The following is a 14191-nucleotide window of genomic DNA, read 5'->3' on the forward strand; positions in this document are numbered from 1 at the left end:
TACACTGCTGTATGATTTAATTCATATGTGGAGTTTAACGTCCCAAAATCACCATATAATTATGAGAGACGCCGTAGTGGAGGGCTCCGGAAATTTCAACCACCTGGGGTTCTTTAACGTGCAACCCAAATCTGAGCACATGGGCCTACAACATTTCCGCCTCCATTGGAAATGCAGCCGCCGCAGCCGGCACTTGTACCCGCGACCTGCGGGTCAGCAGCCAAGTACGTAAGCCAATAGAGCACAGCGGCGGGGCTACTCTGTTGAAAGAAGGCACCGTGGAAACAGTGGCATCAGCAGAAGAAGTGTTGAAAACAACTGATCATATGTGCGTTTTCGCTGGGGCAATATCTCGCGAAGACTATAAAGAAGAATATTTTACGAAGAAGCTAAAGGACCACGTGGTTACACCAAACGAAATGTACTTCAGCATTGTCTTGGCCAGGCTGATAAAAAAGGTATTTATATTGCGCATTTTTACTTGTATGACAGCTATATCTCATATCGCTACCAAAGATTTTTTGCCAGTTGTGTAAACCTAATTCGCTGAACACTTCTCTCGGGTGTACATTGTGTGTCTTGCCACAATCTGAAACGAGCACTGCAAGTCTCACGAGTTAGGGTGAAGCGAACAGCAACAAGGAATTGCCGATATGCAGCGATGAAGTTGCGTATTGTGGCCAGAAGAAACACTAGGTTGTTTTCTCGCTTGAAAGGTATAAAAGAGTAGCTAAAACAAATGAAAAGCAGGAATGCTGCTATAAAGGCACAGGCTTTAGAAGAAGCACAGATTGCAAAGCTGCCACCAAGACACCAGGAAGCAGTTCGACAGTGCTTTGCTACTTCAAAAGTAAGACCCAATGGGTTGCGCTATACGCAAAGCTAGGTGTTAGATTGTTTAATCATGAAGATGAAGAGCCCTCAGTTGTATGAACACCTTCACCGCAGTAACATCGTGACCCTTACATGCAAATAAACCTGAAGAGCTAAGTACATGCATACCGCACTGTCTTTGACTTCAGTGAAAAAGTTCTAAAGAAGCTAAACGAGAAGACAGCGGAGCTTCATATTTGGAAAAAACATGGTGGATTGTTCATTGATGAACTTTAAGTGTCAGAACATTTTTCAGTGAAAAAAAATCAGGTGTAATTAGGCGTTTTGTCGATTTAGGTCCGTTTACAATATTCAAGGACCAAGGTGTACCATGTGACCACAGTATGGTTATTCTTTTAGTCCCGTTTCAAGGTAAATTGAGCCAAATCATTGGTTACTTTGATGATATATGGTGTTTTTTGGCGCAAGGGCAACTTGATAGCGAAAGAGCGCCAGGCGATGAGGCAAGAAGATATGAACAAAGAATATGGTACGCGACATTATAAGGGCTGTAAAAGTCTACGCACTAGAGGCGGGTAAAATGTACATAATAAATTAGAGCAAGGTGAGATCAGTGTACAAAGATGTATATATACAGAAGCTAAAATTTTAGCCACCACTCATAAAGTGATGGGTGTTCAATGGGCGAAGAGTGATGATCGTGGCGAAAGGTAAAAACCGTTACGCCTGTGAGTCCACGCCGATCGTCCATGCCTCTGAAAAAGGCAATCTGTGTCAAGGCCCACCTGACATGAACAACCTAACGGCGTCATCACGCGGCGGCGCCTTTCTGTCGCACAACGCACAGCCAGCCCCCTCAGCCCACGAGCCCGTTGCAGCAATAGGCGCCTTCCAGTCTGGCGAGTCTTGCGCAGTGCGTGACGGCGTCACTCGTCCTTGGGTGCAGCCACGTGAAGCGGCTCCGGATTTGATTAGAATGACGTGGCCCAGCGGCGACCCCATTGGAGGATTCTAACTTCACAGCCAGCGGCGCTTCTAGTTTGACATTTGGTTACTCAAAGAATCCAACCAGTGCATATAAAAAAGCCCTGCAGCGCGTCGAGAGCAGTTCACCTATGTGTCAGAGAAGAGAGCTCGGCTCTTCGAGTCTCCAAACTGTCGGCCCCTGTGCCGAATTCGTAACGCCTCTGTTTATTTGCTGTACATAAACCTTGTACATAAACCTTGTTAACTCACCGTCGTCACGTCCGCTCGTCTATCAGCTCTACGCACAAGCAGTCGCGAGCTGAGAAACCTACGCTACCAAACGGCTCATTACCTTCCCCGCGAAGTTCGAAGCAGTGGCGCCTTTGGGACCGTGTCGGCGTCGCCGTCTTTCGTAACAGTGGTGGCAGCGGTGAAATTCGTGGCGCCCTTCGTAACCTCGTCGGAGGCGCGCTTCGTAACAGTGGTTGGCAGCTGCGGGATCGATGCGGTGAGTGCCTGATGTTTTCCCATCAGTTCACCAGAATACTCTAGGTCAGGCTATAGTAGTTTTGAAGAGGGATGTGTGAAGCATTAGAGTGAGCTTTGATCGTTTCAAGCAAAGTTGAAGTGCTTTAAAGCCAAAGTTATTGCGGAGGGAGAAAACAATGGAGTGTTAAAAAGTGCTTACGTGTCTTTCTAGAGGACTTATATAGGGTACGGCAAGTAGATCCTTAACAGGGGAAAACAGCAAGAGGCAAGTGGGAACGATGGAGAACCTTGAAGTGAAGGAACTCATGGAAATTTGTGATGAACTCGGCATTACCTTGGGCTGTGCGAAACGAAAGCAAGCGATCCTTGAGATCATGAAGGATGAGGGAGTGCCGGCTGAGAAAGTCGATGAGGCCTAGGTGGATATCAAAGCACGCCGCGAGGAGGCTGAAAGGCGAGAAGTTTGCGAACGTGAAGAAGCTGAAAGGCGAGAACGCCATGAGGAGGCCGAGAAACAGGAGCGCCTTGAGTTGAAACGAATAGAATTGGCAATTCTACAGTGTTCGCAGGGACATAGCGTAGCTTCTGCGACATTTCAGGTCAGCGGTCACAGAATTCGCGCCCAACTGCCACCGTTCGTAGTAGGTGAGGACATGGCGAAGTATCTCGTCAAGTTTGAACACGTCTGTGAGCGAAATGCTTTGGAGCCGTCTCTTTGGGCGCAGAACCTGTTAGCTCTTCTTCCCAGCGAAGTGTCCGACGCGATAACTCGCTTGTCGAGGGAAGCGTTTGAGATCTATGACGAGGGGAAGGAAGTGCTCTTGAGACGTGATAAGTTGTCACCCGAGGCTTTCAGGCAAAGGTTTCGGTATGCTAAAAAAGGGAATGAGTCACACGTTGACTTCGCGTTTCGTCCTAAAGCCGATTTAATAAAATGGCTCAAGTGCGAAGGTGTTTATGACGACCGCGATAAAGTGGCAGAATGCATTGCATTGGAGAAATTCTACCGCTTATCGAGGAGGATGTCAGGCTTTGGCTGCAGGACAAACTTGGTGAAGTACAACTAAACAAGGCAGCATAGTTAGCTGAGGAGTATTATACTCGCCAAAAATTGCATAGCTGGGCAGTGCGCGTTGAAAAGAATGAAAGGAAAAAGTGATTTTTATAGAAACTGATCAATGGAAGCCCGCTCCGCACTGTAATTTCAAGAAAGACCAGTCTCCTACGAAGGACACTGTAGGGAAAGGGCAAACTGAAGCGGAGAAATCGACTGCGGTTCCTAAACAAAGCCCTGCATGTTACCACACAGGCGTTTGAATCACGGAAGCTGCTAATGTGCTACAAGTGCAAAAAGGAAGGGCACATCGCGATAAACTCTAAGCAAATGTTTGCTTTCAGAATAATCCGAGAATCGGAAAAGAACATGCGGTGTTTCGAGCCGTATCTCTAAGAAATTTGTGTGAATGGGAAAACGTGTCTAGCCCTTCGAGACTCAGCGGCAATCATGAACGTTGTCCATCCTTCATTGGTGTCTCCGGATGACTTTACAGAAGAATGCGCGTGGATCAGACAAGTTACCTAGGAGCGGAGTGCTTGCTTACCAATCGCTACGGTTGTCATTGAAGGCCCGTTCGGTAAGATTCGCACTGAAGCGGCTGTGTCTGCCGCGCTTCCCGATCGTTTTTCTTATCTTTTCTCTAACAACTCAGAGCAGCTTCTCAAAGAGGAGGGTAAATCGTTCTTCTCCAACTTAGCGTACATGGCCCTCACGCGATCGCAAGCGCGGAAGCTTTTGCAGGAACTGGATCTTGTTCAATGTGGTGAAGCATCAAGTGACCTTGGCGGTGAGTCGACGAAACCTCAGAGAGGAAATTCTCCGTGTGAGCCATGTGAGCAGTCACTGGAGCGGCCCGTCGCCCAAGCGATTGGCGCGGTTTCCGTAGCAGGGGGAAACGACGTGGCGCCTTTGAGACAGAGCGAAAGGGTGCAACGCTCTCGCCTGCAGCGTAAAGCTGGAGTGAGCTGTCGAGGGTTGGTCGAGATACCTTAATTCGAGAGCAGCGTGAGGACCTCTCGATTAAAACGCTAATGGAAAGCGTAAACTTGAAAAAAAAGAAAGGGAATGTTTCTTTCTTTTTGAGGAAGCAGGCTCCTGTATCGGAGCTACTCAAATGTGAAAAGTCACAAGTATGAGCAGCTCTTGGTGCCACAAAAGTATCGTTACCAACTATTAGAACTAGCGCATGAAAATGGATGGGCGGGGAATCTCGGCATGAAAAAGACCAAAGCTAGAGCTCAGCTTGTGTTTTATTGGCCGAAATGTTGGAAGGATATCGAAGACTTTGTACGCTCATGCGACACTTGTCAGAGAGCGTTAAATCCACGGACAAGTGGAAGGCACCCATGAAGCTTGTGCCAATTATCACAGAACCTTTTCAGCGCCTAGTAATTGATATTGTTGGGCCATTGCCAGAGTCAAGGCAATGTTGGCGGTACATCCTTACGGCTCTCTGCGTAGCCACAAAATTTCTGAAAGCGATACCACTTAAGGAGCTCAATTTTCCTCATGTTGTGGATGCACTGCTATCCATATTTGCACGTGTCAGATTTCCTTCTGAAACGCAATGCGACAATGGTAGTGTCTTCACCAGCTGCCTTACCTCTACCTTTTTGGGTAAATGCGGAATAAAAGTAGTGCACAGCTTGATCCATCACCCGCAATCTAATCCGTTAGAGCGTATGCATTTCGTTCTGAAACGGATACTGTGAGCTCTTTGCTACAAGTACAAATGCGACTGGGAAGCGTGTATTCATCCCGCTATGTTCGCTTTGAGGTCAGCCCCACCGCGGTGGTCTAGTGGCTAAGATACTCGGCTGCTGACCCACACGTCGCGGGTTCGTATCCCGGCTGCGGTGGCTGCATTTCCAATGGAGGCGGAAATGTTGTAGGCCCGTGTGCTCAGATTTGGGTGCACGTTAAAGAACCCCAGGTGGTCGAAATTTCCGGAGCCCTCCACTACGGCGTCTCTCGGGACGTTAAACCCCACATATCAATCAATCAATCTTTGAGGTCAGCTCTTCATGACAGCACTGGTTTTAGCCCTGCAGATCTTGTGTATGGCAGGAGTTGGAGAACACCATTGGGAATGCTACGCGAGTCCTGGGAGGGATTTGATGAGGACCCTAATGTAGTTGCGTATGTTCTAGACCTCCTTCACAGGCTTGGAAAAACGAAAGATCTAGTGAAAAGCCACATGAAGGCTGCACAAGTGTTGTCGACGAAGTACTACGACAAATCGGCGAGGAAGCGCGCTTTTGAAGTAGGAAGTCAGGTAATGCTGCTGCGGCCGTCCAAAAAGAACAAGCTTGAGCTTCATTGGGAAGTTCCCGCCAAAGTAATATCGAAGCTTTCTGATACCAATTATGAAGTGAAATTAAAAAGGCATCCGAACAAAATTTACCACAGTAACTTTATGAAACCTTACGTTCAACGTCAATCGGTCGTAAATCTGCTGTTGAATGCTTCAGAGGAAGAGGGGGCAGAAATTTTGAGTTCTAGTGATGCTATCGAAAGGGGATCGGAGGTAATCTTGGAGCAGTTGAACCTAGAGCCTAGGTTAAGGGAAGTCCAGATGGAGGACCTGCGAAGGATTTGTTTCCGAGTTTGAAGACGTCTTTTCGGACCGTCCCGGAAGCACGACAGTGATTGAACACGATATCGAGCTAACTTGTGAGGAGCCAATTCGTAGCGAGCCGTATCGTTGTTCCCCTGTGCAACGTCGCAAGTATGAGCAGCTGTTGGTACCGCATAAGTGTGGTCGCCTAATAGTGGCCGGTTACTGAGGTGGAGCATGATACTCCAACAGCACAACTTTGACGTTCGCTAAAAAAAGGAAAGCTGAACGCTAATGCAGACGCATTGAGCCGTGCGCTTAGTTAGTACTTTCTCCACCTTTCGGTTTCCCGCTGGCGATTCGGGGCAAAATTTTGTCCTCATCACGGCCTTAGCTGAGCGCTCTCGTCCAGAGTGAGCTCAAGGAGCCAACATGATGTTGTATTCTATTTCGTTACGTTGTTGTACGAGTAAAAATTTGAGTTCTCAGTTAAAGGGTTTTGTGTCCCACATGTGCCTCTTGATGTAGAGGGAACGAAATTCCGATAGACACGTAGCAGGTATATGTTGTACTATACTTTGTCTGGTGTTCTGTCGGGTGACCGAGGGCACTTGCTTGTGTCGTGTGTTGTCTGTTGTCGAACCATTCTTGACAAGTTGCAGAACCATCAACAAGTGCTGAGACAAAAAATCGTCAGAAGAGACGAGCGAAGCTGGCCGTCAAGTTGTGGCGACAAGCCAGTGGAGCTGGGATCCATCCTCAAGAATGGGACGTCCTCATGTCTAGAGCTGCATTCTCCCCATGGCCCTGGAGGCAAACCTGGAGGGACCTCGCAAACGAGTGCGCCTGACATCCGAGCAACGTGTAAGCAGCTCGTCTTTCTGGCGCATTGCCTGGCGGCGGGGGTGCTGTTATGCCTGCGAGTCCACACCGAACATCCATGCATTGTATAAAAGCAATCTGCGTCAAGGCCAGCACGCCAGCCCGCCTGACGCGAAGAACTTAACGGCGTCATCACGCGGCGGTGCCTTTCTGTCGCACAACGCACAGCGAGCACCCTCAGGCCTCGAGCCCGTTGCAGTAATAGGCGCCTTGCATTCAGGCAGAGTCTTACGCAATGCGTGGTGGCGTCACACGTCCTTGAGTGCAGCCACGTGCAGCGGCTCCGGATTCGATGAGAATGACGCGGCCCAGCAGTGACCCTATTGGAGGATTCTGACCTCACGGCCAGCGGCGCTTCTGGTTGGACATTTGGTTGCTCAAAGAATCTACCCGGTGCATATAAAAAAAAGCCCTGCGGCGCGTCGCGAGCAGTTGATATAGGTGTCAGAGAAGAGAGCTCGGCTCTTCGATTCTTCAAACTGTCGGCCCCAGTGCCTAGTTTATAACGCCTCTATTAATTTTCTGTACGTAAACCTTGTTAACTTACCATCGTCTCGTCCGCTAGTCTATCAGCTCTGAGCAGAAGCAGTCGCGAGCTGAGAAACCTATGCTACCAAACGGGTAGTGACCTTCCTGGCGGAGTTCGAACCGTGTTGACCGTGTTGGCGTTGCCGTGTTTCGTAACAGCGGTGGAAGCGGCGAGATTCGTAGCGCCTTTCGTAACGTCGTTGGAGGCGTGCTTCCTAACAAAACTAACGAATAATAGCATGCGTGCCTCTTCGAGTCCTTAGTTTCTGATGGGCTGGAGGCCCGAGCTTACATTGAAAATAGTATACCGCAAGAGCGGCTTCAGCCAAGAGGCCGTGCTGCGTTTGCCTGTATATATAATGCTAAAACTGCAAACATCTCTAAGAAACCGGAGGAATGAATCATATATAAAAAGAGGTTCACTGCCTATAAACAATGCCGGATGGAGTGGGAGATGTTGACGGTAAGACGGAAAATGCTTTTCTCCGATGTAGTCAAGACGAGTGCATTGAAGAAGAACGTGAAGCAGAGTAAGTTGTACAGCGCATTTTTCAGTCATGATTGGGTCACCACCGGGCAGTAGGGGAGCGTGCGTACTGTATAAGTGTCCTATTCTCATTCTACAAAGTGTGACTTCTGTGTAGCGAGAGTTTGACACTGGTAACCAGGTGTCAAGGTACGGCTTGAGGAGATACAATTGATTTTCCGTTTGTCTATCTCACAAGAGCTGCCAGTGTGTCCTTAATAATTTCTTTATTAAAGGCTTGAGGTTCGATGCAGGGACATGAACTGATTCATTCAGTCACGGAGTTCTCGCTGCTCCTTTGGAGCTGCTTGTGCCTACTCACAAGTAGCGCCCATCCATTGCTTCTTTCGTGGCAATGGACAGGCGCTCTATCGCGTTCTGTGGACGTAGAGTCGGCTTTGCCTTGAGCAGCAAAGCTTTAGCCCGGTTGGCCCGCAGGACGAAGGGGTTTCCTTGACCTTCGAAGCGCCTTGGCTGGAGGAGGCATCTGGCATAGCTGAATTCAACGAAGGCAGGATAGCCTGTGCTGCTCCTACTATGGGGGCTGACAGAGACTGCCTCAGCACGCTTTGCGTGGCTTTGGCAGTCACGTGATGCTGTTGTGGTGCTGGCCCCCGCTGCACCACTTCGGCGAAAGATGTATTGCCAGCAAAGTGCGGCGAGACAAGTTATCTGGCCTCCTGGAAACTGATGTTGTGTGTCGCTTTAACAGTTAAAGTTTCTTTTTCTCGTTTCCACGCAGCGCAAGACCTAGAATAAGCCATGTGGTCACCGTCGCAGTTCACGCAATGTAACTCAGCCTTGCAGCCATTTTCAGTAGAGCGCCCCGTAGTCGCGTATTTTGCACACGTTAGCTGCTCTCAGCAAAATGGGAAGTGTGTCCAAACCGTTGACACTTCAAGCAGCGTCGCGGGTTTTCGATGTATGGTCTTAGGCATAGTTTGAGGTAGCTGGTTTATATTTCATCTGGTAATGTGCACTTGGCGAATGTTACGGTTATGTGCCTGGTTGGTAAATCTTTTTTGTCACGACAAATTTTTATGCGCTATACTTGTACCGCTCTCTGACCTCTCCAACTTTCCAACCAAAGAGGTGTGTTGCCTCCACCGGGGCGCCCTAAAGGTCCAATCACCCGGCATCTGCTCAACCCCCAGGATCCCCTTTTTCCCCGACACGGCTCAGCCACGCACGGCTAAGCGTGGGAGTCGTGTCGGGGGTTTTTTGTAGATTTTATTTCTTGCGATGGGGCAAGTTGCAATAGAAATGTGTGGAAAGTACTTGAGATTGAAGCGACAGCTGACTCTATTACTTCAAAAACTGAACACTCAGTGAAGCGTAAAGGCACGTGCAAATTATATCCGACTTCCCAAATGTCATCAAGTGCCTACGGAACTCGCTGCTGAAGTTTGGATTAAACACCCCTGCAGGTCATGTAAGCCTGGTGTTTTTATGCATATCACATATTGAATTTCGCGTATGATTAGATTACTTCCAAGGTTAACAAGGTACAATTCAATATGGTGCTCTTATTTCATTGCAGGTTGATATGCAACATGTAAGGGAAGCATGAAAATAGACCCCTGCAACTTGGCTTTTAAAGTAATACAAGCATAACGCTGTGTCAAATGGATCCTAATGAATTTGAAAAAAGGAGGGTCAGATATAGGAGGTGGTGACTTCCAGATTTTTGGGACAAAGGTCCTCTAAGCTTTCCATCTATACTATGACAAATTAGAAGCAACATTTGGAAGGATGGAGGAGCACAAGTGTTTTTAAGGTGAGCCGTCTATTTTGTCATATGCTGGGTAAAATTCGGTGGTTGAATGTTCGATATAACCAATTTGTAAATGAAAGTCGTCTTGATAAATTGTGTCATGCAATGTAAACTACAAAATTACGAAAACAGGTGTTTTGCATATTTCAGCAAAATCTGCCAGTTCATAAGAGTGATGACATCGCAGTTCCCAGCTGAAGCCCTCAGATCGGGTTCATACGGAACAACAGTGATACGGAATATTATGATCTATTAGAGTGCCAGTAGATCTGCATAAAAATGAATGTGTCATTTTAATGTAAATGTGTCTATTTGCTATTTTTGTTAGTATTTGTTGTGATTCCATGCCTTTATTTATTGTGTGAACAAAATATTTATTTGCGTGTGTTTTTGTGAACATTTTAAATTGATGCTTTCCCAGCTATGCTATTCAGTATATTTGGCGTCTTATTGCGATTATTTTTTTGGCCTCAACTGGGCTGTTGTAGCATACATCGTTTTGCCACACTCTGATACGTACAAAATTGGGCAGGGCCCTCTTGAAGCTATTGCAGCCTTTTTCTATCTGTTTTCACTTTGAGAATGAAAAAAGAAAATGATTGACATGCGAGAATTTTGTGCAGTTAGGTCTTTGTGCTTCTCTACCAAACAGACGTTTCGCTTATTCCCGTGAACAATTGTTGTTTACACTTTTCCACATTTGTATCACGAATTTATTTGTCTAAACAAAGGAGTGCGCACAAACAGTTTTGTTGAAAAGAATGCAAGTGAAGCTGTTAGGTATAGTATAGTGCGAGCACAATTGCTGACTGAATTTTACACTAAACTGATAGCAGTGTATGTAAGCAAAAACCTACACATATGTAATTTGAAGCATGACAGGGGTTTCAAGAAGTGAAATCTGATTGCATTTGGTGTGGGTGGCCTACCCTTACTTTCGGTCTTTGATTTCTTGGGTTTTATTAGAATAGGTCTTTTCTGCTGGGCATTCCCACACATTGTCTTGCACTTTTCAGAAGAATATCAGCTGAAAGTGCGTAAGGTTCTTAAGTTGGAGTAATAATGTTTTATTTAGTGAGAGCACGACCTCTTTAAAGTTACTATTGAGTACAAACTCTAGCACGTGAATATTGGTCTCTTTTATCTAAAGGCAATCGATGTCAGTGTCCGTTAAAGAACTCTAGATGGCAGAAATTTCCGGTGTCCTCCACTACGGCGTGCTTGAAAATTATAAAACGGTTTTGGCACGTGAAAGCCTAAAAATGGATTTATTATCTAAAGGAAATAAAACTGCCCTATTTGTTTTAAGCGAGAGCTCACTACCGCATTGCAGAACTGGCCGTTTCTAGCATATATTGCATCCCTTGCCCGCTGATGACTTGTGCATGTTTAGCGATACTTCATGCACCAGAACGACGGTCAAAGCAAAATGAAAACAAAACAAGAACAGCTATGAACAGGGGTTGTAAAAGATTAGTTTGTGCTTGAAGCGCCCGGCAAACTAACCGCGCTGAGGCCAGCAGCAGCGCGTCACTCCCATGGATGGATGGATGGATGTGTCTGGCTGTGCCCTTTGGATCAGGTGGTGGCTCACGCCACCTAGTCATAAAGTTAAGTACGAGGGGCAAGGAGATAAATCAGCACAGACCTATCGGCACTCACACGTAACTTCTCGCCGAAATAAAGACGTCATGAGGGTCGACAGGCAGAAGAGCAATGTAAAACCATTACAGCTTATCCACGGATTAAATACTATTGACTGGGGCGAAGCGTCCATGTGCTCGTAAGTCCATACGCTCGTCCATCTGTCCGTCCATTCATTCGCACAATCATTCGTCTGTCTGTCTGTCTGCCTGTCTGTCTGTGTCTGTCTGTCTGTCTGTCTGTCTGCCTGTCCGTCCGTCCGTCCGTCTGTCTGTCTGTCTGTCTGTCTGTCTGTGTCTGTCTGTCTGTCTGTCTGCCTGTCCGTCCGTCCGTCCGTCCGTCCATCCGTCTGTCTGTCTGTCTTACTGTCTGTCTGTCTGTCTGTCTGTCTGTCCGTGCGTCCATCCACTGATTCTCTGCTCCGCCAATTGTCTGCATCGTGCCCCTGTCAACCCACCACCACTCGATGACTTGGATGACTGCAGCTTCTTGGGAATGATAACTGCCGACGACTTCACTGAACGAGAGCGAGCTGACCCAGAACTCAATGGTCTTATCGTGTACCTCGACGGCAAAAATCTGTTCTGAAGGTATTTGAGCAAGCACTTGCGTTGTCTGTGCTGTGAAACGCTCTCCGAAAGAAGGACTTCTCGCCGCTTCGAGCCAAGTACTTTTTGTGGTGCCTTCGACTTTGCAACCAGAACTTCTCAAGGCCCCACATTACAATTTCACTGCAGGACTCCTCAGTGTTTTTGCACGCTCCCGAAAATACATGACTAGTACTACTGTCCTTGCCTCACCACCGCTATCTCTAAATACAACAGGACATGCCGGGGCTGTTAGTGACGCAAGACACCATCGACAAAGCCTGCAAGACTTTTGCAGCCAATCTAACCACATCGCTCACTTTTCCAGCAAATTGCTATGAACTAACTTGGGCCGCACTCGACGTCGACCGTCAGAAAAATAGATCGTCATAGCTACTGACTACGCCACCCCTATGCAAAGTCTAAAGACCTGCCAAAAGGTAGTGAACTGAGGTAGCCGAATTTTTCATCGAAAACATCGTCTTGCGTCATGGCACCCCGGATGTCCTCATCACTGACAGAGGTACTGCATTTACCGCTGACCTAACTCAAGCGATTTCGGCATACAGACAGACAAGTCACCGCCATACGACAGCGTACCACTCACAGACCAACGGTATGACCTAGCGCCTAAACAGGATCATCGCTGACATGCTCGCCTTGCACGTCGACGTCGACGTCGAATACAAGACGTGGGACATAATCCTTCCGAACATGTCCTTCGCATACAACACCACCGTAAAAGAAGCGTCTCAGATCCCGCAGTACAGGTTCTTCTATACGGAAGGACCCCGGCAACTACGCATGACGGCACGTTACTCAACGTCACCAACGAAGGCAACCTCCATATGAGTGGGTACCAATCAGAGTGAGTACCAACAATGCACCCGCCTCCGCATCAAGAACCAACAAACTACCGACCACCGCGTTACAATCTTTGACGACGCTTCGTAGAATACGATTCCGGTGAACGTTTTTGGGCGTGGACGCCATTATCCCAACGGAGATTCAGAGAAAAACTTTTGCAACCGTACTTCAGACCATGGAGTGCCGTTCGACGTATCAGCCCAATTTACCACGAGGTTGTCCGTGATGATATCATGAACTCTCAATGGTGCCGATCACGACTCGATGTCGTTCATTTCACACGCCTCAAGCCGTTTATTGCGCGTTATAAAAGTGTATTTGTGGTTGCTGTATTTTATTTATTACTTGTACTTTTTTACAATATTATTTTATTTCTCCTGTTAGAGCACCAGGATGATGCCATTTCAGAGGGGGCAGTGCCACGCGTGTTATTTTTGCTTTTGTGTGTTTCAGTTTTCGCCCACAAAGCCTGTCAGAAATGCTCAGCGTGAACTGCATCTCATTGTTCCAGAAGGTTCCCGATCTTTTTAAATCGTTCTGTCAAGATTGTGTGCAAGACACAAACACTCGAGGTTTCTCCAGAGCTTTTGCGACGATCAGTGATAAGGCTGAAGTATTGGAAGGCACATATATAAACACGGACACGTTTCACCATTTGTCAGTTGATCGACGGCCGAAGCTCTGTTCGCCAATATCAATGCTAGTCTGCTGCTGTAATCTGACTTCCCATTTACCAGTGAAACGTTCGGTCGAATAAACAGTTTCATCTTAGCATCGAGTCTGCTTCTTTCTTTCACGTCATGGTCAGGTGAATGTTGGAAGAAGATAGAAATCAATAACATTAAAAGAAAACAAAAATTGATTGATTGATATGTGGTGTTTAACGTCCCAAAACCACCATATTATTATGAGAGACGCCGTTGTGGAGGGCTCCGGAAATATAGACCACCTGGGGTTATTTAACGTGCGCCCAAATCTGAGCACACGGGCCTACATCATTTTCGCCTCCATCGGAAATGCAGCCGCCGCAGCCGGGATTCGAACCCGCGACGTGCGGGACAGGAGCCGAATACCTTAGCCACTAGACCACCACGGTGGGGCAAAAGAAAACAGAAAAGCTAGAAAAGAGCAGTAACAAAAGAGCCAACATAAAAAGGGGAAACAGAGGAGAGGTAAAGAAGGCTACCGATTTCCGCACTTCTTTCAGGTGTGGCACTACAGTAAATCTGCCTTTCAAAAAGAACGCCTGCTCGCCAACCTTCTGGCGTTGGACTCGGTGTCAGCGATATTAGATGTGAGCGAGAGTACATCATACTGTGCGTGACAAAATAGAAAAAATCAAATAAAAGAAATAAGAAACTTTTCGTATCTATACAAAGATATAACCCTTGGCATTTCAATGGAAAGCAGGTGTTATATCACTCAGCTACTCGCATGCATTGCAATACAAATAAAAACATTTCCTCTGCTTTGATTTGTG

This window comes from Rhipicephalus microplus, chromosome 1 (genome assembly GCF_043290135.1).
Source record: "Rhipicephalus microplus isolate Deutch F79 chromosome 1, USDA_Rmic, whole genome shotgun sequence".
Lineage (NCBI taxonomy): Eukaryota > Metazoa > Arthropoda > Arachnida > Ixodida > Ixodidae > Rhipicephalus > Rhipicephalus microplus.